This window comes from Hyla sarda, chromosome 8, assembly GCF_029499605.1.
Source record: "Hyla sarda isolate aHylSar1 chromosome 8, aHylSar1.hap1, whole genome shotgun sequence".
NCBI lineage: Eukaryota > Metazoa > Chordata > Amphibia > Anura > Hylidae > Hyla > Hyla sarda.
In genome coordinates, this window is record NC_079196.1 from 113,188,071 (window position 1) to 113,213,099 (window position 25,029).

At 43.0% G+C, this 25,029-nt stretch overlaps 13 pseudogenes; all 13 read right to left on the minus strand.

Moving 5' to 3' along the window:
• Positions 1-1,333: 1,333 nt before the first annotated feature.
• LOC130286128 (U2 spliceosomal RNA) lies at positions 1,334-1,597 on the minus strand (annotated as a pseudogene).
• Positions 1,598-3,526: 1,929 nt separating this feature from the next.
• On the minus strand, positions 3,527-3,790 carry LOC130289282 (U2 spliceosomal RNA; annotated as a pseudogene).
• Positions 3,791-5,717: 1,927 nt separating this feature from the next.
• LOC130286129 (U2 spliceosomal RNA) lies at positions 5,718-5,981 on the minus strand (annotated as a pseudogene).
• A 1,914-nt stretch (positions 5,982-7,895) lies between these two features.
• Positions 7,896-8,159, minus strand: LOC130286131 (U2 spliceosomal RNA; annotated as a pseudogene).
• Positions 8,160-9,638: 1,479 nt separating this feature from the next.
• LOC130288267 (U2 spliceosomal RNA) lies at positions 9,639-9,904 on the minus strand (annotated as a pseudogene).
• A 1,465-nt stretch (positions 9,905-11,369) lies between these two features.
• On the minus strand, positions 11,370-11,633 carry LOC130286132 (U2 spliceosomal RNA; annotated as a pseudogene).
• Positions 11,634-13,112: 1,479 nt separating this feature from the next.
• LOC130286133 (U2 spliceosomal RNA) lies at positions 13,113-13,376 on the minus strand (annotated as a pseudogene).
• Positions 13,377-14,853: 1,477 nt separating this feature from the next.
• LOC130286134 (U2 spliceosomal RNA) lies at positions 14,854-15,117 on the minus strand (annotated as a pseudogene).
• A 1,481-nt stretch (positions 15,118-16,598) lies between these two features.
• LOC130286135 (U2 spliceosomal RNA) lies at positions 16,599-16,862 on the minus strand (annotated as a pseudogene).
• Positions 16,863-18,336: 1,474 nt separating this feature from the next.
• Positions 18,337-18,601, minus strand: LOC130287907 (U2 spliceosomal RNA; annotated as a pseudogene).
• A 1,479-nt stretch (positions 18,602-20,080) lies between these two features.
• On the minus strand, positions 20,081-20,346 carry LOC130288268 (U2 spliceosomal RNA; annotated as a pseudogene).
• A 1,479-nt stretch (positions 20,347-21,825) lies between these two features.
• On the minus strand, positions 21,826-22,090 carry LOC130288613 (U2 spliceosomal RNA; annotated as a pseudogene).
• Positions 22,091-23,567: 1,477 nt separating this feature from the next.
• Positions 23,568-23,832, minus strand: LOC130287908 (U2 spliceosomal RNA; annotated as a pseudogene).
• Between the last annotated feature and the right edge of the window lie 1,197 nt (positions 23,833-25,029).

Sequence of the window (25,029 nt, forward strand, 5' to 3'; positions counted from 1 at the left end):
GCACAGGCTAAACCCACATCATCACTTAAAAAAAGGACAGGCGACCATTGCACTCTGATGGAGCATTTAGCAATGCAATCCATAGCCTGGCTTTTGCCTGAACCCCCATCACTCCTCCTCTTGCATATAAGACAATATTTCAGATCTGCATATGAAAACAACACGCCTACCTTTGTTGCACATAGCTGCCTGCCTGTCTCTAGTTACCCCACTGGCTGTAGCTGCGTCCCTTCCGACATGGAATAACACCAACTGTAACGATAAACTGAAAATTAACAGTATAAACCTGCATCATTTTGGACTCTGGTATTTGCTGAATCCGGGTGACCTGACAATCGATGGTGGTGCCGCTGGTGATTCTGGCCTTCTTGGAATCTGTTGGGCCTATGTGTTAGCTCACACATCACTTGGGTATCCATGGTAACTACCACAACATGGTCATCTGCAGTTTACATCTAGCCCGTGGCATTGAATGGCATTTTAAAAGTGCTAAGGGTCCTGGTGCAATAATCCTCCCATGAGGATCAGCCTCAACGGCTTTGTAGATTGCACTCATGTCAGCAACTCCATATACATTTTTTTTTCTTCATGCTTCTTTCTTCATCCTTTTTTCTTTCTGTCATTCAGACTTTCATTCATTCGATCTCTCTCACTCACTTGCTTTAACTCATTTGTTCTCACTCACTCACTCACTCACTCACTCAATCACTCACTCACTCATTCACTCTCACTCACTCTCACTCTCTCACTCACTCGCTCACTAAGTCAGTCTCTCTCTCTCTCTCTCTTTTTCTTTTTATATATATTTTTTTCCGTCTTCTTCTTCTTCTTCTTCTTCTTCAGACCCTGTCATAGCACTAATGCCTTTCCAATACCACCAGCAGATGGAGACACTCCATTGCAACATTGGTTGTGAGCAGCAGTTTCTAAAAACAAATGCCTCATGGCGGATTTCCCATCCATCAATGGATGGTAAATTTTGTTTTTATCATTCACTGACCACAGAAACCAATGCATGGTCAAGCAACAGCAATGACACACCCTTGTGTATAGGCATGAGACCCTCATGTCATTTAACAGGATTCAGCACCACCCACAAGACAGCTACCTGTCATGTCATGTCAAACCTGCACAGGTGTGCTAGATTATTATTATTTAGTTTTATTTTATTTTTTTACACCAATCAGTGTGCAAACATGGTCATTAAAACGCTAAATGAATAGACGTTCATAAACCAGTCAGTGCAACTCATCATTTTGGTCTCCAATTCTCAAACTCAAATTCTCACCCACGGAGGATTAAATGAGAATCTTTCTTGTTTAACACTGGAATGGGGTGGTGCACTGTTCACTACCCGAAGATACTGCCACATCGGGTCAATGCATAGGGCGACAGAAGCAAGCTTCCAAATCAGCTCCCTTTCTCAAAAATCCATTTAATTTATGGTCCCCAGATAGGGAACGTATGTATCAGTATGTGCTCACAAGTCACCCAAGTGCAAGTATTCACACAAAAAAAAACGTGCCTCAGGATGCGATCTGTCGCAAGATCCTTTCTTTTTTTACACTTGATCTAAGCCAAAAGGCCTAGAGGGGATAACCGGGAAAGGGGTGGACCCAACCATGTCCCCTTCATGAGCACTAGTGTTGCTCGCGAATATTCGCAATTCGAATATTATTCGCGAATATCGCATATTCGCGAATTCGCGAATTTCGCGAATATAGCGCTATATATTCGTAATTACGAATATTCGGTTTTTTTTATTTATTTTTTCTTCACAGTACACATCACAGTGATCCTCCCTCTCTGCTTCCAGCTTGTGTGGTGTAAAGAAGGTTCTAATACTACTGTGTGAGACTGGCGTGCGAAAATTCGCATATGCGAAAATTAGCATATGCTAACTTTCGCATATGCGAATTTTCGCATATGCAAATTTTTGCATGCTAATATTCACATATGTTCATTTTCGCATACGCGAAAATAAAGCGAGAATATAACGAATGTGCGAATATTGGCGAATATATGACGAATATTCGTCCATATATTCGCGAATATTCGCGAATTCGAATATGGCCTATGCCGCTCAACACTAATGAGCACTCACATTACTCATAGGAATGGAAGGAAGGCTGGCAGCCAACCAGCCTCCCATACACTTTCTGGGTGGGTGGCAGTCAGCCACCCATACATACATACAGCACAGGCTAAACCCACATCATCACTTAAAAAAAGGACAGGCGACCATTGCACTCTGATGGAGCATTTAGCAATGCAATCCATAGCCTGGCTTTTGCCTGAACCCCCATCACTCCTCCTCTTGCATATAAGACAATATTTCAGATCTGCATTAAAACAACACGCCTACCTTTGTTGCACATAGCTGCCTGCCTGTCTCTAGTTACCCCACTGGCTGTAGCTGCGTCCCTTCCGACATGGAATAACACCAACTGTAACGATAAACTGAAAATTAACAGTATAAACCTGCATCATTTTGGACTCTGGTATTTGCTGAATCCGGGTGACCTGACAATCGATGGTGGTGCCGCTGGTGATTCTGGCCTTCTTGGAATCTGTTGGGCCTATGTGTTAGCTCACACATCACTTGGGTATCCATGGTAACTACCACAACATGGTCATCTGCAGTTTACATCTAGCCCGTGGCATTGAATGGCATTTTAAAAGTGCTAAGGGTCCTGGTGCAATAATCCTCCCATGAGGATCAGCCTCAACGGCTTTGTAGATTGCACTCATGTCAGCAACTCCATATACATTTTTTTTTCTTCATGCTTCTTTCTTCATCCTTTTTTCTTTCTGTCATTCAGACTTTCATTCATTCGATCTCTCTCACTCACTCACTTGCTTTAACTCATTTGTTCTCACTCACTCACTCAATCACTCACTCACTCATTCACTCTCACTCACTCTCACTCTCTCACTCACTCGCTCACTAAGTCAGTCTCTCTCTCTCTCTCTCTTTTTCTTTTTATATATATTTTTTTCCGTCTTCTTTTTCTTCTTCTTCTTCTTCTTCTTCAGACCCTGTCATAGCACTAATGCCTTTCCAATACCACCAGCAGATGGAGACACTCCATTGCAACATTGGTTGTGAGCAGCAGTTTCTAAAAACAAATGCCTCATGGCGGATTTCCCATCCATCAATGGATGGTAAATTTTGTTTTTATCATTCACTGACCACAGAAACCAATGCATGGTCAAGCAACAGCAATGACACACCCTTGTGTATAGGCATGAGACCCTCATGTCATTTAACAGGATTCAGCACCACCCACAAGACAGCTACCTGTCATGTCATGTCAAACCTGCACAGGTGTGCTAGATTATTATTATTTAGTTTTATTTTATTTTTTTACACCAATCAGTGTGCAAACATGGTCATTAAAACGCTAAATGAATAGACGTTCATAAACCAGTCAGTGCAACTCATCATTTTGGTCTCCAATTCTCAAACTCAAATTCTCACCCACGGAGGATTAAATGAGAATCTTTCTTGTTTAACACTGGAATGGGGTGGTGCACTGTTCACTACCCGAAGATACTGACACATCGGGTCAATGCATAGGGCGACAGAAGCAAGCTTCCAAATCAGCTCCCTTTCTCAAAAATCCATTTAATTTATGGTCCCCAGATAGGGAACGTATGTATCAGTATGTGCTCACAAGTCACCCAAGTGCAAGTATTCACACAAAAAAAAACGTGCCTCAGGATGCGATCTGTCGCAAGATCCTTTCTTTTTTTACACTTGATCTAAGCCAAAAGGCCTAGAGGGGATAACCGGGAAAGGGGTGGACCCAACCATGTCCCCTTCATGAGCACTAGTGTTGCTCGCGAATATTCGCAATTCGAATATTATTCGCGAATATCGCATATTCGCGAATTCGCGAATTTCGCGAATATAGCGCTATATATTCGTAATTACGAATATTCGGTTTTTTTTATTTATTTTTTCTTCACAGTACACATCACAGTGATCCTCCCTCTCTGCTTCCAGCTTGTGTGGTGTAAAGAAGGTTCTAATACTACTGTGTGAGACTGGCGTGCGAAAATTCGCATATGCGAAAATTAGCATATGCTAACTTTCGCATATGCGAATTTTCGCATATGCAAATTTTTGCATGCTAATATTCACATATGTTCATTTTCGCATACGCGAAAATAAAGCGAGAATATAACGAATGTGCGAATATTGGCGAATATATGACGAATATTCGTCCATATATTCGCGAATATTCGCGAATTCGAATATGGCCTATGCCGCTCAACACTAATGAGCACTCACATTACTCATAGGAATGGAAGGAAGGCTGGCAGCCAACCAGCCTCCCATACACTTTCTGGGTGGGTGGCAGTCAGCCACCCATACATACATACAGCACAGGCTAAACCCACATCATCACTTAAAAAAAGGACAGGCGACCATTGCACTCTGATGGAGCATTTAGCAATGCAATCCATAGCCTGGCTTTTGCCTGAACCCCCATCACTCCTCCTCTTGCATATAAGACAATATTTCAGATCTGCATTAAAACAACACGCCTACCTTTGTTGCACATAGCTGCCTGCCTGTCTCTAGTTACCCCACTGGCTGTAGCTGCGTCCCTTCCGACATGGAATAACACCAACTGTAACGATAAACTGAAAATTAACAGTATAAACCTGCATCATTTTGGACTCTGGTATTTGCTGAATCCGGGTGACCTGACAATCGATGGTGGTGCCGCTGGTGATTCTGGCCTTCTTGGAATCTGTTGGGCCTATGTGTTAGCTCACACATCACTTGGGTATCCATGGTAACTACCACAACATGGTCATCTGCAGTTTACATCTAGCACGTGGCATTGAATGGCATTTTAAAAGTGCTAAGGGTCCTGGTGCAATAATCCTCCCATGAGGATCAGCCTCAACGGCTTTGTAGATTGCACTCATGTCAGCAACTCCATATACATTTTTTTTTCTTCATGCTTCTTTCTTCATCCTTTTTTCTTTCTGTCATTCAGACTTTCATTCATTCGATCTCTCTCACTCACTTGCTTTAACTCATTTGTTCTCACTCACTCACTCACTCACTCAATCACTCACTCACTCATTCACTCTCACTCACTCTCACTCTCTCACTCACTCGCTCACTAAGTCAGTCTCTCTCTCTCTCTCTCTTTTTCTTTTTATATATATTTTTTTCCGTCTTCTTTTTCTTCTTCTTCTTCTTCAGACCCTGTCATAGCACTAATGCCTTTCCAATACCACCAGCAGATGGAGACACTCCATTGCAACATTGGTTGTGAGCAGCAGTTTCTAAAAACAAATGCCTCATGGCGGATTTCCCATCCATCAATGGATGGTAAATTTTGTTTTTATCATTCACTGACCACAGAAACCAATGCATGGTCAAGCAACAGCAATGACACACCCTTGTGTATAGGCATGAGACCCTCATGTCATTTAACAGGATTCAGCACCACCCACAAGACAGCTACCTGTCATGTCATGTCAAACCTGCACAGGTGTGCTAGATTATTATTATTTAGTTTTATTTTATTTTTTTACACCAATCAGTGTGCAAACATGGTCATTAAAACGCTAAATGAATAGACGTTCATAAACCAGTCAGTGCAACTCATCATTTTGGTCTCCAATTCTCAAACTCAAATTCTCACCCACGGAGGATTAAATGAGAATCTTTCTTGTTTAACACTGGAATGGGGTGGTGCACTGTTCACTACCCGAAGATACTGCCACATCGGGTCAATGCATAGGGCGACAGAAGCAAGCTTCCAAATCAGCTCCCTTTCTCAAAAATCCATTTAATTTATGGTCCCCAGATAGGGAACGTATGTATCAGTATGTGCTCACAAGTCACCCAAGTGCAAGTATTCACACAAAAAAAAACGTGCCTCAGGATGCGATCTGTCGCAAGATCCTTTCTTTTTTTACACTTGATCTAAGCCAAAAGGCCTAGAGGGGATAACCGGGAAAGGGGTGGACCCAACCATGTCCCCTTCATGAGCACTAGTGTTGCTCGCGAATATTCGCAATTCGAATATTATTCGCGAATATCGCATATTCGCGAATTCGCGAATTTCGCGAATATAGCGCTATATATTCGTAATTACGAATATTCGGTTTTTTTTATTTTTTTTTTCTTCACAGTACACATCACAGTGATCCTCCCTCTCTGCTTCCAGCTTGTGTGGTGTAAAGAAGGTTCTAATACAACTGTGTGAGACTGGCGTGCGAAAATTCGCATATGCGAAAATTAGCATATGCTAATTTTCGCATATGCGAATTTTCGCATATGCAAATTTTTGCATGCTAATATTCACATATGTTCATTTTCGCATACGCGAAAATAAAGCGAGAATATAACGAATGTGCGAATATTGGCGAATATATGACGAATATTCGCGAATTCGAATATGGCCTATGCCGCTCAACACTAATGAGCACTCACATTACTCATAGGAATGGAAGGAAGGCTGGCAGCCAACCAGCCTCCCATACACTTTCTGGGTGGGTGGCAGTCAGCCACCCATACATACATACAGCACAGGCTAAACCCACATCATCACTTAAAAAAAGGACAGGCGACCATTGCACTCTGATGGAGCATTTAGCAATGCAATCCATAGCCTGGCTTTTGCCTGAACCCCCATCACTCCTCCTCTTGCATATAAGACAATATTTCAGATCTGCATTAAAACAACACGCCTACCTTTGTTGCACATAGCTGCCTGCCTGTCTCTAGTTACCCCACTGGCTGTAGCTGCGTCCCTTCCGACATGGAATAACACCAACTGTAACGATAAACTGAAAATTAACAGTATAAACCTGCATCATTTTGGACTCTGGTATTTGCTGAATCCGGGTGACCTGACAATCGATGGTGGTGCCGCTGGTGATTCTGGCCTTCTTGGAATCTGTTGGGCCTATGTGTTAGCTCACACATCACTTGGGTATCCATGGTAACTACCACAACATGGTCATCTGCAGTTTACATCTAGCCCGTGGCATTGAATGGCATTTTAAAAGTGCTAAGGGTCCTGGTGCAATAATCCTCCCATGAGGATCAGCCTCAACGGCTTTGTAGATTGCACTCATGTCAGCAACTCCATATACATTTTTTTTTCTTCATGCTTCTTTCTTCATCCTTTTTTCTTTCTGTCATTCAGACTTTCATTCATTCGATCTCTCTCACTCACTTGCTTTAACTCATTTGTTCTCACTCACTCACTCACTCACTCAATCACTCACTCACTCATTCACTCTCACTCACTCTCACTCTCTCACTCACTCGCTCACTAAGTCAGTCTCTCTCTCTCTCTCTCTTTTTCTTTTTATATATATTTTTTTCCGTCTTCTTTTTCTTCTTCTTCTTCTTCTTCTTCTTCAGACCCTGTCATAGCACTAATGCCTTTCCAATACCACCAGCAGATGGAGACACTCCATTGCAACATTGGTTGTGAGCAGCAGTTTCTAAAAACAAATGCCTCATGGCGGATTTCCCATCCATCAATGGATGGTAAATTTTGTTTTTATCATTCACTGACCACAGAAACCAATGCATGGTCAAGCAACAGCAATGACACACCCTTGTGTATAGGCATGAGACCCTCATGTCATTTAACAGGATTCAGCACCACCCACAAGACAGCTACCTGTCATGTCATGTCAAACCTGCACAGGTGTGCTAGATTATTATTATTTAGTTTTATTTTATTTTTTTACACCAATCAGTGTGCAAACATGGTCATTAAAACGCTAAATGAATAGACGTTCATAAACCAGTCAGTGCAACTCATCATTTTGGTCTCCAATTCTCAAACTCAAATTCTCACCCACGGAGGATTAAATGAGAATCTTTCTTGTTTAACACTGGAATGGGGTGGTGCACTGTTCACTACCCGAAGATACTGCCACATCGGGTCAATGCATAGGGCGACAGAAGCAAGCTTCCAAATCAGCTCCCTTTCTCAAAAATCCATTTAATTTATGGTCCCCAGATAGGGAACGTATGTATCAGTATGTGCTCACAAGTCACCCAAGTGCAAGTATTCACACAAAAAAAAACGTGCCTCAGGATGCGATCTGTCGCAAGATCCTTTCTTTTTTTACACTTGATCTAAGCCAAAAGGCCTAGAGGGGATAACCGGGAAAGGGGTGGACCCAACCATGTCCCCTTCATGAGCACTCACATTACTCATAGGAATGGAAGGAAGGCTGGCAGCCAACCAGCCTCCCATACACTTTCTGGGTGGGTGGCAGTCAGCCACCCATACATACATACAGCACAGGCTAAACCCACATCATCACTTAAAAAAAGGACAGGCGACCATTGCACTCTGATGGAGCATTTAGCAATGCAATCCATAGCCTGGCTTTTGCCTGAACCCCCATCACTCCTCCTCTTGCATATAAGACAATATTTCAGATCTGCATATGAAAACAACACGCCTACCTTTGTTGCACATAGCTGCCTGCCTGTCTCTAGTTACCCCACTGGCTGTAGCTGCGTCCCTTCCGACATGGAATAACACCAACTGTAACGATAAACTGAAAATTAACAGTATAAACCTGCATCATTTTGGACTCTGGTATTTGCTGAATCCGGGTGACCTGACAATCGATGGTGGTGCCGCTGGTGATTCTGGCCTTCTTGGAATCTGTTGGGCCTATGTGTTAGCTCACACATCACTTGGGTATCCATGGTAACTACCACAACATGGTCATCTGCAGTTTACATCTAGCCCGTGGCATTGAATGGCATTTTAAAAGTGCTAAGGGTCCTGGTGCAATAATCCTCCCATGAGGATCAGCCTCAACGGCTTTGTAGATTGCACTCATGTCAGCAACTCCATATACATTTTTTTTTCTTCATGCTTCTTTCTTCATCCTTTTTTCTTTCTGTCATTCAGACTTTCATTCATTCGATCTCTCTCACTCACTTGCTTTAACTCATTTGTTCTCACTCACTCACTCACTCACTCAATCACTCACTCACTCATTCACTCTCACTCACTCTCACTCTCTCACTCACTCGCTCACTAAGTCAGTCTCTCTCTCTCTCTCTCTTTTTCTTTTTATATATATTTTTTTCCGTCTTCTTCTTCTTCTTCTTCTTCTTCTTCTTCTTCAGACCCTGTCATAGCACTAATGCCTTTCCAATACCACCAGCAGATGGAGACACTCCATTGCAACATTGGTTGTGAGCAGCAGTTTCTAAAAACAAATGCCTCATGGCGGATTTCCCATCCATCAATGGATGGTAAATTTTGTTTTTATCATTCACTGACCACAGAAACCAATGCATGGTCAAGCAACAGCAATGACACACCCTTGTGTATAGGCATGAGACCCTCATGTCATTTAACAGGATTCAGCACCACCCACAAGACAGCTACCTGTCATGTCATGTCAAACCTGCACAGGTGTGCTAGATTATTATTATTTAGTTTTATTTTATTTTTTTACACCAATCAGTGTGCAAACATGGTCATTAAAACGCTAAATGAATAGACGTTCATAAACCAGTCAGTGCAACTCATCATTTTGGTCTCCAATTCTCAAACTCAAATTCTCACCCACGGAGGATTAAATGAGAATCTTTCTTGTTTAACACTGGAATGGGGTGGTGCACTGTTCACTACCCGAAGATACTGCCACATCGGGTCAATGCATAGGGCGACAGAAGCAAGCTTCCAAATCAGCTCCCTTTCTCAAAAATCCATTTAATTTATGGTCCCCAGATAGGGAACGTATGTATCAGTATGTGCTCACAAGTCACCCAAGTGCAAGTATTCACACAAAAAAAAAAACGTGCCTCAGGATGCGATCTGTCGCAAGATCCTTTCTTTTTTTACACTTGATCTAAGCCAAAAGGCCTAGAGGGGATAACCGGGAAAGGGGTGGACCCAACCATGTCCCCTTCATGAGCACTCACATTACTCATAGGAATGGAAGGAAGGCTGGCAGCCAACCAGCCTCCCATACACTTTCTGGGTGGGTGGCAGTCAGCCACCCATACATACATACAGCACAGGCTAAACCCACATCATCACTTAAAAAAAGGACAGGCGACCATTGCACTCTGATGGAGCATTTAGCAATGCAATCCATAGCCTGGCTTTTGCCTGAACCCCCATCACTCCTCCTCTTGCATATAAGACAATATTTCAGATCTGCATATGAAAACAACACGCCTACCTTTGTTGCACATAGCTGCCTGCCTGTCTCTAGTTACCCCACTGGCTGTAGCTGCGTCCCTTCCGACATGGAATAACACCAACTGTAACGATAAACTGAAAATTAACAGTATAAACCTGCATCATTTTGGACTCTGGTATTTGCTGAATCCGGGTGACCTGACAATCGATGGTGGTGCCGCTGGTGATTCTGGCCTTCTTGGAATCTGTTGGGCCTATGTGTTAGCTCACACATCACTTGGGTATCCATGGTAACTACCACAACATGGTCATCTGCAGTTTACATCTAGCCCGTGGCATTGAATGGCATTTTAAAAGTGCTAAGGGTCCTGGTGCAATAATCCTCCCATGAGGATCAGCCTCAACGGCTTTGTAGATTGCACTCATGTCAGCAACTTCATATACATTTTTTTTTCTTCATGCTTCTTTCTTCATCCTTTTTTCTTTCTGTCATTCAGACTTTCATTCATTCGATCTCTCTCACTCACTTGCTTTAACTCATTTGTTCTCACTCACTCACTCAATCACTCACTCACTCATTCACTCTCACTCACTCTCACTCTCTCACTCACTCGCTCACTAAGTCAGTCTCTCTCTCTCTCTCTCTTTTTCTTTTTATATATATTTTTTTCCGTCTTCTTCTTCTTCTTCTTCTTCTTCTTCAGACCCTGTCATAGCACTAATGCCTTTCCAATACCACCAGCAGATGGAGACACTCCATTGCAACATTGGTTGTGAGCAGCAGTTTCTAAAAACAAATGCCTCATGGCGGATTTCCCATCCATCAATGGATGGTAAATTTTGTTTTTATCATTCACTGACCACAGAAACCAATGCATGGTCAAGCAACAGCAATGACACACCCTTGTGTATAGGCATGAGACCCTCATGTCATTTAACAGGATTCAGCACCACCCACAAGACAGCTACCTGTCATGTCATGTCAAACCTGCACAGGTGTGCTAGATTATTATTATTTAGTTTTATTTTATTTTTTTACACCAATCAGTGTGCAAACATGGTCATTAAAACGCTAAATGAATAGACGTTCATAAACCAGTCAGTGCAACTCATCATTTTGGTCTCCAATTCTCAAACTCAAATTCTCACCCACGGAGGATTAAATGAGAATCTTTCTTGTTTAACACTGGAATGGGGTGGTGCACTGTTCACTACCCGAAGATACTGCCACATCGGGTCAATGCATAGGGCGACAGAAGCAAGCTTCCAAATCAGCTCCCTTTCTCAAAAATCCATTTAATTTATGGTCCCCAGATAGGGAACGTATGTATCAGTATGTGCTCACAAGTCACCCAAGTGCAAGTATTCACACAAAAAAAAACGTGCCTCAGGATGCGATCTGTCGCAAGATCCTTTCTTTTTTTACACTTGATCTAAGCCAAAAGGCCTAGAGGGGATAACCGGGAAAGGGGTGGACCCAACCATGTCCCCTTCATGAGCACTCACATTACTCATAGGAATGGAAGGAAGGCTGGCAGCCAACCAGCCTCCCATACACTTTCTGGGTGGGTGGCAGTCAGCCACCCATACATACATACAGCACAGGCTAAACCCACATCATCACTTAAAAAAAGGACAGGCGACCATTGCACTCTGATGGAGCATTTAGCAATGCAATCCATAGCCTGGCTTTTGCCTGAACCCCCATCACTCCTCCTCTTGCATATAAGACAATATTTCAGATCTGCATATGAAAACAACACGCCTACCTTTGTTGCACATAGCTGCCTGCCTGTCTCTAGTTACCCCACTGGCTGTAGCTGCGTCCCTTCCGACATGGAATAACACCAACTGTAACGATAAACTGAAAATTAACAGTATAAACCTGCATCATTTTGGACTCTGGTATTTGCTGAATCCGGGTGACCTGACAATCGATGGTGGTGCCGCTGGTGATTCTGGCCTTCTTGGAATCTGTTGGGCCTATGTGTTAGCTCACACATCACTTGGGTATCCATGGTAACTACCACAACATGGTCATCTGCAGTTTACATCTAGCCCGTGGCATTGAATGGCATTTTAAAAGTGCTAAGGGTCCTGGTGCAATAATCCTCCCATGAGGATCAGCCTCAACGGCTTTGTAGATTGCACTCATGTCAGCAACTCCATATACATTTTTTTTTCTTCATGCTTCTTTCTTCATCCTTTTTTCTTTCTGTCATTCAGACTTTCATTCATTCGATCTCTCTCACTCACTTGCTTTAACTCATTTGTTCTCACTCACTCACTCACTCACTCAATCACTCACTCACTCATTCACTCTCACTCACTCTCACTCTCTCACTCACTCGCTCACTAAGTCAGTCTCTCTCTCTCTCTCTCTTTTTCTTTTTATATATATTTTTTTCCGTCTTCTTCTTCTTCTTCTTCTTCTTCTTCTTCTTCAGACCCTGTCATAGCACTAATGCCTTTCCAATACCACCAGCAGATGGAGACACTCCATTGCAACATTGGTTGTGAGCAGCAGTTTCTAAAAACAAATGCCTCATGGCGGATTTCCCATCCATCAATGGATGGTAAATTTTGTTTTTATCATTCACTGACCACAGAAACCAATGCATGGTCAAGCAACAGCAATGACACACCCTTGTGTATAGGCATGAGACCCTCATGTCATTTAACAGGATTCAGCACCACCCACAAGACAGCTACCTGTCATGTCATGTCAAACCTGCACAGGTGTGCTAGATTATTATTATTTAGTTTTATTTTATTTTTTTACACCAATCAGTGTGCAAACATGGTCATTAAAACGCTAAATGAATAGACGTTCATAAACCAGTCAGTGCAACTCATCATTTTGGTCTCCAATTCTCAAACTCAAATTCTCACCCACGGAGGATTAAATGAGAATCTTTCTTGTTTAACACTGGAATGGGGTGGTGCACTGTTCACTACCCGAAGATACTGCCACATCGGGTCAATGCATAGGGCGACAGAAGCAAGCTTCCAAATCAGCTCCCTTTCTCAAAAATCCATTTAATTTATGGTCCCCAGATAGGGAACGTATGTATCAGTATGTGCTCACAAGTCACCCAAGTGCAAGTATTCACACAAAAAAAAACGTGCCTCAGGATGCGATCTGTCGCAAGATCCTTTCTTTTTTTACACTTGATCTAAGCCAAAAGGCCTAGAGGGGATAACCGGGAAAGGGGTGGACCCAACCATGTCCCCTTCATGAGCACTCACATTACTCATAGGAATGGAAGGAAGGCTGGCAGCCAACCAGCCTCCCATACACTTTCTGGGTGGGTGGCAGTCAGCCACCCATACATACATACAGCACAGGCTAAACCCACATCATCACTTAAAAAAAGGACAGGCGACCATTGCACTCTGATGGAGCATTTAGCAATGCAATCCATAGCCTGGCTTTTGCCTGAACCCCCATCACTCCTCCTCTTGCATATAAGACAATATTTCAGATCTGCATATGAAAACAACACGCCTACCTTTGTTGCACATAGCTGCCTGCCTGTCTCTAGTTACCCCACTGGCTGTAGCTGCGTCCCTTCCGACATGGAATAACACCAACTGTAACGATAAACTGAAAATTAACAGTATAAACCTGCATCATTTTGGACTCTGGTATTTGCTGAATCCGGGTGACCTGACAATCGATGGTGGTGCCGCTGGTGATTCTGGCCTTCTTGGAATCTGTTGGGCCTATGTGTTAGCTCACACATCACTTGGGTATCCATGGTAACTACCACAACATGGTCATCTGCAGTTTACATCTAGCCCGTGGCATTGAATGGCATTTTAAAAGTGCTAAGGGTCCTGGTGCAATAATCCTCCCATGAGGATCAGCCTCAACGGCTTTGTAGATTGCACTCATGTCAGCAACTCCATATACATTTTTTTTTCTTCATGCTTCTTTCTTCATCCTTTTTTCTTTCTGTCATTCAGACTTTCATTCATTCGATCTCTCTCACTCACTTGCTTTAACTCATTTGTTCTCACTCACTCACTCACTCACTCAATCACTCACTCACTCATTCACTCTCACTCACTCTCACTCTCTCACTCACTCGCTCACTAAGTCAGTCTCTCTCTCTCTCTCTCTCTCTTTTTCTTTTTATATATATATTTTTCCGTCTTCTTCTTCTTCTTCTTCTTCTTCTTCAGACCCTGTCATAGCACTAATGCCTTTCCAATACCACCAGCAGATGGAGACACTCCATTGCAACATTGGTTGTGAGCAGCAGTTTCTAAAAACAAATGCCTCATGGCGGATTTCCCATCCATCAATGGATGGTAAATTTTGTTTTTATCATTCACTGACCACAGAAACCAATGCATGGTCAAGCAACAGCAATGACACACCCTTGTGTATAGGCATGAGACCCTCATGTCATTTAACAGGATTCAGCACCACCCACAAGACAGCTACCTGTCATGTCATGTCAAACCTGCACAGGTGTGCTAGATTATTATTATTTAGTTTTATTTTATTTTTTTACACCAATCAGTGTGCAAACATGGTCATTAAAACGCTAAATGAATAGACGTTCATAAACCAGTCAGTGCAACTCATCATTTTGGTCTCCAATTCTCAAACTCAAATTCTCACCCACGGAGGATTAAATGAGAATCTTTCTTGTTTAACACTGGAATGGGGTGGTGCACTGTTCACTACCCGAAGATACTGCCACATCGGGTCAATGCATAGGGCGACAGAAGCAAGCTTCCAAATCAGCTCCCTTTCTCAAAAATCCATTTAATTTATGGTCCCCAGATAGGGAACGTATGTATCAGTATGTGCTCACAAGTCACCCAAGTGCAAGTATTCACACAAAAAAAAACGTGCCTCAGGATGCGATCTGTCGCAAGATCCTTTCTTTTTTTACACTTGATCTAAGCCAAAAGGCCTAGAGGGGATAACCGGGAAAGGGGTGGACCCAACCATGTCCCCTTCATGAGCACTCACATTACTCATAGGAATGGAAGGAAGGCTGGCAGCCAACCAGCCTCCCATACACTTTCTGGGTGGGTGGCAGTCAGCCACCCATACATACATACAGCACAGGCTAAACCCACATCATCACTTAAAAAAAGGACAGGCGACCATTGCACTCTGATGGAGCATTTAGCAATGCAATCCATAGCCTGGCTTTTGCCTGAACCCCCATCACTCCTCCTCTTGCATATAAGACAATATTTCAGATCTGCATATGAAAACAACACGCCTACCTTTGTTGCACATAGCTGCCTGCCTGTCTCTAGTTACCCCACTGGCTGTAGCTGCGTCCCTTCCGACATGGAATAACACCAACTGTAACGATAAACTGAAAATTAACAGTATAAACCTGCATCATTTTGGACTCTGGTATTTGCTGAATCCGGGTGACCTGACAATCGATGGTGGTGCCGCTGGTGATTCTGGCCTTCTTGGAATCTGTTGGGCCTATGTGTTAGCTCACACATCACTTGGGTATCCATGGTAACTACCACAACATGGTCATCTGCAGTTTACATCTAGCCCGTGGCATTGAATGGCATTTTAAAAGTGCTAAGGGTCCTGGTGCAATAATCCTCCCATGAGGATCAGCCTCAACGGCTTTGTAGATTGCACTCATGTCAGCAACTCCATATACATTTTTTTTCTTCATGCTTCTTTCTTCATCCTTTTTTCTTTCTGTCATTCAGACTTTCATTCATTCGATCTCTCTCACTCACTTGCTTTAACTCATTTGTTCTCACTCACTCACTCACTCACTCAATCACTCACTCACTCATTCACTCTCACTGACTCTCACTCTCTCACTCACTCGCTCACTAAGTCAGTCTCTCTCTCTCTCTCTCTTTTTCTTTTTATATATATTTTTTTCCGTCTTCTTCTTCTTCTTCTTCTTCTTCTTCTTCTTCTTCAGACCCTGTCATAGCACTAATGCCTTTCCAATACCACCAGCAGATGGAGACACTCCATTGCAACATTGGTTGTGAGCAGCAGTTTCTAAAAACAAATGCCTCATGGCGGATTTCCCATCCATCAATGGATGGTAAATTTTGTTTTTATCATTCACTGACCACAGAAACCAATGCATGGTCAAGCAACAGCAATGACACACCCTTGTGTATAGGCATGAGACCCTCATGTCATTTAACAGGATTCAGCACCACCCACAAGACAGCTACCTGTCATGTCATGTCAAACCTGCACAGGTGTGCTAGATTATTATTATTTAGTTTTATTTTATTTTTTTACACCAATCAGTGTGCAAACATGGTCATTAAAACGCTAAATGAATAGACGTTCATAAACCAGTCAGTGCAACTCATCATTTTGGTCTCCAATTCTCAAACTCAAATTCTCACCCACGGAGGATTAAATGAGAATCTTTCTTGTTTAACACTGGAATGGGGTGGTGCACTGTTCACTACCCGAAGATACTGCCACATCGGGTCAATGCATAGGGCGACAGAAGCAAGCTTCCAAATCAGCTCCCTTTCTCAAAAATCCATTTAATTTATGGTCCCCAGATAGGGAACGTATGTATCAGTATGTGCTCACAAGTCACCCAAGTGCAAGTATTCACACAAAAAAAAACGTGCCTCAGGATGCGATCTGTCGCAAGATCCTTTCTTTTTTTACACTTGATCTAAGCCAAAAGGCCTAGAGGGGATAACCGGGAAAGGGGTGGACCCAACCATGTCCCCTTCATGAGCACTCACATTACTCATAGGAATGGAAGGAAGGCTGGCAGCCAACCAGCCTCCCATACACTTTCTGGGTGGGTGGCAGTCAGCCACCCATACATACATACAGCACAGGCTAAACCCACATCATCACTTAAAAAAAGGACAGGCGACCATTGCACTCTGATGGAGCATTTAGCAATGCAATCCATAGCCTGGCTTTTGCCTGAACCCCCATCACTCCTCCTCTTGCATATAAGACAATATTTCAGATCTGCATATGAAAACAACACGCCTACCTTTGTTGCACATAGCTGCCTGCCTGTCTCTAGTTACCCCACTGGCTGTAGCTGCGTCCCTTCCGACATGGAATAACACCAACTGTAACGATAAACTGAAAATTAACAGTATAAACCTGCATCATTTTGGACTCTGGTATTTGCTGAATCCGGGTGACCTGACAATCGATGGTGGTGCCGCTGGTGATTCTGGCCTTCTTGGAATCTGTTGGGCCTATGTGTTAGCTCACACATCACTTGGGTATCCATGGTAACTACCACAACATGGTCATCTGCAGTTTACATCTAGCCCGTGGCATTGAATGGCATTTTAAAAGTGCTAAGGGTCCTGGTGCAATAATCCTCCCATGAGGATCAGCCTCAACGGCTTTGTAGATTGCACTCATGTCAGCAACTCCATATACATTTTTTTTTCTTCATGCTTCTTTCTTCATCCTTTTTTCTTTCTGTCATTCAGACTTTCATTCATTCGATCTCTCTCACTCACTTGCTTTAACTCATTTGTTCTCACTCACTCACTCACTCACTCAATCACTCACTCACTCATTCACTCTCACTCACTCTCACTCTCTCACTCACTCGCTCACTAAGTCAGTCTCTCTCTCTCTCTCTTTTTCTTTTTATATATATTTTTTTCCGTCTTCTTCTTCTTCTTCTTCTTCTTCTTCTTCAGACCCTGTCATAGCACTAATGCCTTTCCAATACCACCAGCAGATGGAGACACTCCATTGCAACATTGGTTGTGAGCAGCAGTTTCTAAAAACAAATGCCTCATGGCGGATTTCCCATCCATCAATGGATGGTAAATTTTGTTTTTATCATTCACTGACCACAGAAACCAATGCATGGTCAAGCAACAGCAATGACACACCCTTGTGTATAGGCATGAGACCCTCATGTCATTTAACAGGATTCAGCACCACCCACAAGACAGCTACCTGTCATGTCATGTCAAACCTGCACAGGTGTGCTAGATTATTATTATTTAGTTTTATTTTATTTTTTTACACCAATCAGTGTGCAAACATGGTCATTAAAACGCTAAATGAATAGACGTTCATAAACCAGTCAGTGCAACTCATCATTTTGGTCTCCAATTCTCAAACTCAAATTCTCACCCACGGAGGATTAAATGAGAATCTTTCTTGTTTAACACTGGAATGGGGTGGTGCACTGTTCACTACCCGAAGATACTGCCACATCGGGTCAATGCATAGGGCGACAGAAGCAAGCTTCCAAATCAGCTCCCTTTCTCAAAAATCCATTTAATTTATGGTCCCCAGATAGGGAACGTATGTATCAGTATGTGCTCACAAGTCACCCAAGTGCAAGTATTCACACAAAAAAAAAACGTGCCTCAGGATGCGATCTGTCGCAAGATCCTTTCTTTTTTTACACTTGATCTAAGCCAAAAGGCCTAGAGGGGATAACCGGGAAAGGGGTGGACCCAACCATGTCCCCTTCATGAGCACTCACATTACTCATAGGAATGGAAGGAAGGCTGGCAGCCAACCAGCCTCCCATACACTTTCTGGGTGGGTGGCAGTCAGCCACCCATACATACATACAGCACAGGCTAAACCCACATCATCACTTAAAAAAAGGACAGGCGACCATTGCACTCTGATGGAGCATTTAGCAATGCAATCCATAGCCTGGCTTTTGCCTGAACCCCCATCACTCCTCCTCTTGCATATAAGACAATATTTCAGATCTGCATATGAAAACAACACGCCTACCTTTGTTGCACATAGCTGCCTGCCTGTCTCTAGTTACCCCACTGGCTGTAGCTGCGTCCCTTCCGACATGGAATAACACCAACTGTAACGATAAACTGAAAATTAACAGTATAAACCTGCATCATTTTGGACTCTGGTATTTGCTGAATCCGGGTGACCTGACAATCGATGGTGGTGCCGCTGGTGATTCTGGCCTTCTTGGAATCTGTTGGGCCTATGTGTTAGCTCACACATCACTTGGGTATCCATGGTAACTACCACAACATGGTCATCTGCAGTTTACATCTAGCCCGTGGCATTGAATGGCATTTTAAAAGTGCTAAGGGTCCTGGTGCAATAATCCTCCCATGAGGATCAGCCTCAACGGCTTTGTAGATTGCACTCATGTCAGCAACTCCATATACATTTTTTTTTCTTCATGCTTCTTTCTTCATCCTTTTTTCTTTCTGTCATTCAGACTTTCATTCATTCGATCTCTCTCACTCACTTGCTTTAACTCATTTGTTCTCACTCACTCACTCACTCACTCAATCACTCACTCACTCATTCACTCTCACTCACTCTCACTCTCTCACTCACTCGCTCACTAAGTCAGTCTCTCTCTCTCTCTCTCTTTTTCTTTTTATATATATTTTTTTCCGTCTTCTTCTTCTTCTTCTTCTTCTTCTTCTTCTTCAGACCCTGTCATAGCACTAATGCCTTTCCAATACCACCAGCAGATGGAGACACTCCATTGCAACATTGGTTGTGAGCAGCAGTTTCTAAAAACAAATGCCTCATGGCGGATTTCCCATCCATCAATGGATGGTAAATTTTGTTTTTATCATTCACTGACCACAGAAACCAATGCATGGTCAAGCAACAGCAATGACACACCCTTGTGTATAGGCATGAGACCCTCATGTCATTTAACAGGATTCAGCACCACCCACAAGACAGCTACCTGTCATGTCATGTCAAACCTGCACAGGTGTGCTAGATTATTATTATTTAGTTTTATTTTATTTTTTTACACCAATCAGTGTGCAAACATGGTCATTAAAACGCTAAATGAATAGACGTTCATAAACCAGTCAGTGCAACTCATCATTTTGGTCTCCAATTCTCAAACTCAAATTCTCACCCACGGAGGATTAAATGAGAATCTTTCTTGTTTAACACTGGAATGGGGTGGTGCACTGTTCACTACCCGAAGATACTGCCACATCGGGTCAATGCATAGGGCGACAGAAGCAAGCTTCCAAATCAGCTCCCTTTCTCAAAAATCCATTTAATTTATGGTCCCCAGATAGGGAACGTATGTATCAGTATGTGCTCACAAGTCACCCAAGTGCAAGTATTCACACAAAAAAAAAAACGTGCCTCAGGATGCGATCTGTCGCAAGATCCTTTCTTTTTTTACACTTGATCTAAGCCAAAAGGCCTAGAGGGGATAACCGGGAAAGGGGTGGACCCAACCATGTCCCCTTCATGAGCACTCACATTACTCATAGGAATGGAAGGAAGGCTGGCAGCCAACCAGCCTCCCATACACTTTCTGGGTGGGTGGCAGTCAGCCACCCATACATACATACAGCACAGGCTAAACCCACATCATCACTTAAAAAAAGGACAGGCGACCATTGCACTCTGATGGAGCATTTAGCAATGCAATCCATAGCCTGGCTTTTGCCTGAACCCCCATCACTCCTCCTCTTGCATATAAGACAATATTTCAGATCTGCATATGAAAACAACACGCCTACCTTTGTTGCACATAGCTGCCTGCCTGTCTCTAGTTACCCCACTGGCTGTAGCTGCGTCCCTTCCGACATGGAATAACACCAACTGTAACGATAAACTGAAAATTAACAGTATAAACCTGCATCATTTTGGACTCTGGTATTTGCTGAATCCGGGTGACCTGACAATCGATGGTGGTGCCGCTGGTGATTCTGGCCTTCTTGGAATCTGTTGGGCCTATGTGTTAGCTCACACATCACTTGGGTATCCATGGTAACTACCACAACATGGTCATCTGCAGTTTACATCTAGCCCGTGGCATTGAATGGCATTTTAAAAGTGCTAAGGGTCCTGGTGCAATAATCCTCCCATGAGGATCAGCCTCAACGGCTTTGTAGATTGCACTCATGTCAGCAACTCCATATACATTTTTTTTTCTTCATGCTTCTTTCTTCATCCTTTTTTCTTTCTGTCATTCAGACTTTCATTCATTCGATCTCTCTCACTCACTTGCTTTAACTCATTTGTTCTCACTCACTCACTCACTCACTCAATCACTCACTCACTCATTCACTCTCACTCACTCTCACTCTCTCACTCACTCGCTCACTAAGTCAGTCTCTCTCTCTCTCTCTCTTTTTCTTTTTATATATATTTTTTTCCGTCTTCTTCTTCTTCTTCTTCTTCTTCTTCTTCTTCAGACCCTGTCATAGCACTAATGCCTTTCCAATACCACCAGCAGATGGAGACACTCCATTGCAACATTGGTTGTGAGCAGCAGTTTCTAAAAACAAATGCCTCATGGCGGATTTCCCATCCATCAATGGATGGTAAATTTTGTTTTTATCATTCACTGACCACAGAAACCAATGCATGGTCAAGCAACAGCAATGACACACCCTTGTGTATAGGCATGAGACCCTCATGTCATTTAACAGGATTCAGCACCACCCACAAGACAGCTACCTGTCATGTCATGTCAAACCTGCACAGGTGTGCTAGATTATTATTATTTAGTTTTATTTTATTTTTTTACACCAATCAGTGTGCAAACATGGTCATTAAAACGCTAAATGAATAGACGTTCATAAACCAGTCAGTGCAACTCATCATTTTGGTCTCCAATTCTCAAACTCAAATTCTCACCCACGGAGGATTAAATGAGAATCTTTCTTGTTTAACACTGGAATGGGGTGGTGCACTGTTCACTACCCGAAGATACTGCCACATCGGGTCAATGCATAGGGCGACAGAAGCAAGCTTCCAAATCAGCTCCCTTTCTCAAAAATCCATTTAATTTATGGTCCCCAGATAGGGAACGTATGTATCAGTATGTGCTCACAAGTCACCCAAGTGCAAGTATTCACACAAAAAAAAACGTGCCTCAGCATGCGATCTGTCGCAAGATCCTTTCTTTTTTTTACACTTGATCTAAGCCAAAAGGCCTAGAGGGGATAACCGGGAAAGGGGTGGACCCAACCATGTCCCCTTCATGAGCACTCACATTACTCATAGGAATGGAAGGAAGGCTGGCAGCCAACCAGCCTCCCATACACTTTCTGGGTGGGTGGCAGTCAGCCACCCATACATATATACAGCACAGGCTAAACCCACATCATCACTTAAAAAAAGGACAGGCGACCATTGCACTCTGATGGAGCATTTAGCAATGCAATCCATAGCCTGGCTTTTGCCTGAACCCCCATCACTCCTCCTCTTGCATATAAGACAATATTTCAGATCTGCATATGAAAACAACACGCCTACCTTTGTTGCACATAGCTGCCTGCCTGTCTCTAGTTACCCCACTGGCTGTAGCTGCGTCCCTTCCGACATGGAATAACACCAACTGTAACGATAAACTGAAAATTAACAGTATAAACCTGCATCATTTTGGACTCTGGTATTTGCTGAATCCGGGTGACCTGACAATCGATGGTGGTGCCGCTGGTGATTCTGGCCTTCTTGGAATCTGTTGGGCCTATGTGTTAGCTCACACATCACTTGGGTATCCATGGTAACTACCACAACATGGTCATCTGCAGTTTACATCTAGCCCGTGGCATTGAATGGCATTTTAAAAGTGCTAAGGGTCCTGGTGCAATAATCCTCCCATGAGGATCAGCCTCAACGGCTTTGTAGATTGCACTCATGTCAGCAACTCCATATACATTTTTTTTTCTTCATGCTTCTTTCTTCATCCTTTTTTCTTTCTGTCATTCAGACTTTCATTCATTCGATCTCTCTCACTCACTTGCTTTAACTCATTTGTTCTCACTCACTCACTCACTCACTCAATCACTCACTCACTCATTCACTCTCACTCACTCTCACTCTCTCACTCACTCGCTCACTAAGTCAGTCTCTCTCTCTCTCTCTTTTTCTTTTTATATATATTTTTTTCCGTCTTCTTCTTCTTCTTCTTCTTCTTCTTCTTCTTCAGACCCTGTCATAGCACTAATGCCTTTCCAATACCACCAGCAGATGGAGACACTCCATTGCAACATTGGTTGTGAGCAGCAGTTTCTAAAAACAAATGCCTCATGGCGGATTTCCCATCCATCAATGGATGGTAAATTTTGTTTTTATCATTCACTGACCACAGAAACCAATGCATGGTCAAGCAACAGCAATGACACACCCTTGTGTATAGGCATGAGACCCTCATGTCATTTAACAGGATTCAGCACCACCCACAAGACAGCTACCTGTCATGTCATGTCAAACCTGCACAGGTGTGCTAGATTATTATTATTTAGTTTTATTTTATTTTTTTACACCAATCAGTGTGCAAACATGGTCATTAAAACGCTAAATGAATAGACGTTCATAAACCAGTCAGTGCAACTCATCATTTTGGTCTCCAATTCTCAAACTCAAATTCTCACCCACGGAGGATTAAATGAGAATCTTTCTTGTTTAACACTGGAATGGGGTGGTGCACTGTTCACTACCCGAAGATACTGCCACATCGGGTCAATGCATAGGGCGACAGAAGCAAGCTTCCAAATCAGCTCCCTTTCTCAAAAATCCATTTAATTTATGGTCCCCAGATAGGGAACGTATGTATCAGTATGTGCTCACAAGTCACCCAAGTGCAAGTATTCACACAAAAAAAAAACGTGCCTCAGGATGCGATCTGTCGCAAGATCCTTTCTTTTTTTACACTTGATCTAAGCCAAAAGGCCTAGAGGGGATAACCGGGAAAGGGGTGGACCCAACCATGTCCCCTTCATGAGCACTCACATTACTCATAGGAATGGAAGGAAGGCTGGCAGCCAACCAGCCTCCCATACACTTTCTGGGTGGGTGGCAGTCAGCCACCCATACATACATACAGCACAGGCTAAACCCACATCATCACTTAAAAAAAGGACAGGCGACCATTGCACTCTGATGGAGCATTTAGCAATGCAATCCATAGCCTGGCTTTTGCCTGAACCCCCATCACTCCTCCTCTTGCATATAAGACAATATTTCAGATCTGCATATGAAAACAACACGCCTACCTTTGTTGCACATAGCTGCCTGCCTGTCTCTAGTTACCCCACTGGCTGTAGCTGCGTCCCTTCCGACATGGAATAACACCAACTGTAACGATAAACTGAAAATTAACAGTATAAACCTGCATCATTTTGGACTCTGGTATTTGCTGAATCCGGGTGACCTGACAATCGATGGTGGTGCCGCTGGTGATTCTGGCCTTCTTGGAATCTGTTGGGCCTATGTGTTAGCTCACACATCACTTGGGTATCCATGGTAACTACCACAACATGGTCATCTGCAGTTTACATCTAGCCCGTGGCATTGAATGGCATTTTAAAAGTGCTAAGGGTCCTGGTGCAATAATCCTCCCATGAGGATCAGCCTCAACGGCTTTGTAGATTGCACTCATGTCAGCAACTCCATATACATTTTTTTTTCTTCATGCTTCTTTCTTCATCCTTTTTTCTTTCTGTCATTCAGACTTTCATTCATTCGATCTCTCTCACTCACTTGCTTTAACTCATTTGTTCTCACTCACTCACTCACTCAATCACTCACTCACTCATTCACTCTCACTCACTCTCACTCTCTCACTCACTCGCTCACTAAGTCAGTCTCTCTCTCTCTCTCTCTTTTTCTTTTTATATATATTTTTTTCCGTCTTCTTCTTCTTCTTCTTCTTCTTCTTCTTCTTCAGACCCTGTCATAGCACTAATGCCTTTCCAATACCACCAGCAGATGGAGACACTCCATTGCAACATTGGTTGTGAGCAGCAGTTTCTAAAAACAAATGCCTCATGGCGGATTTCCCATCCATCAATGGATGGTAAATTTTGTTTTTATCATTCACTGACCACAGAAACCAATGCATGGTCAAGCAACAGCAATGACACACCCCTTGTGTATAGG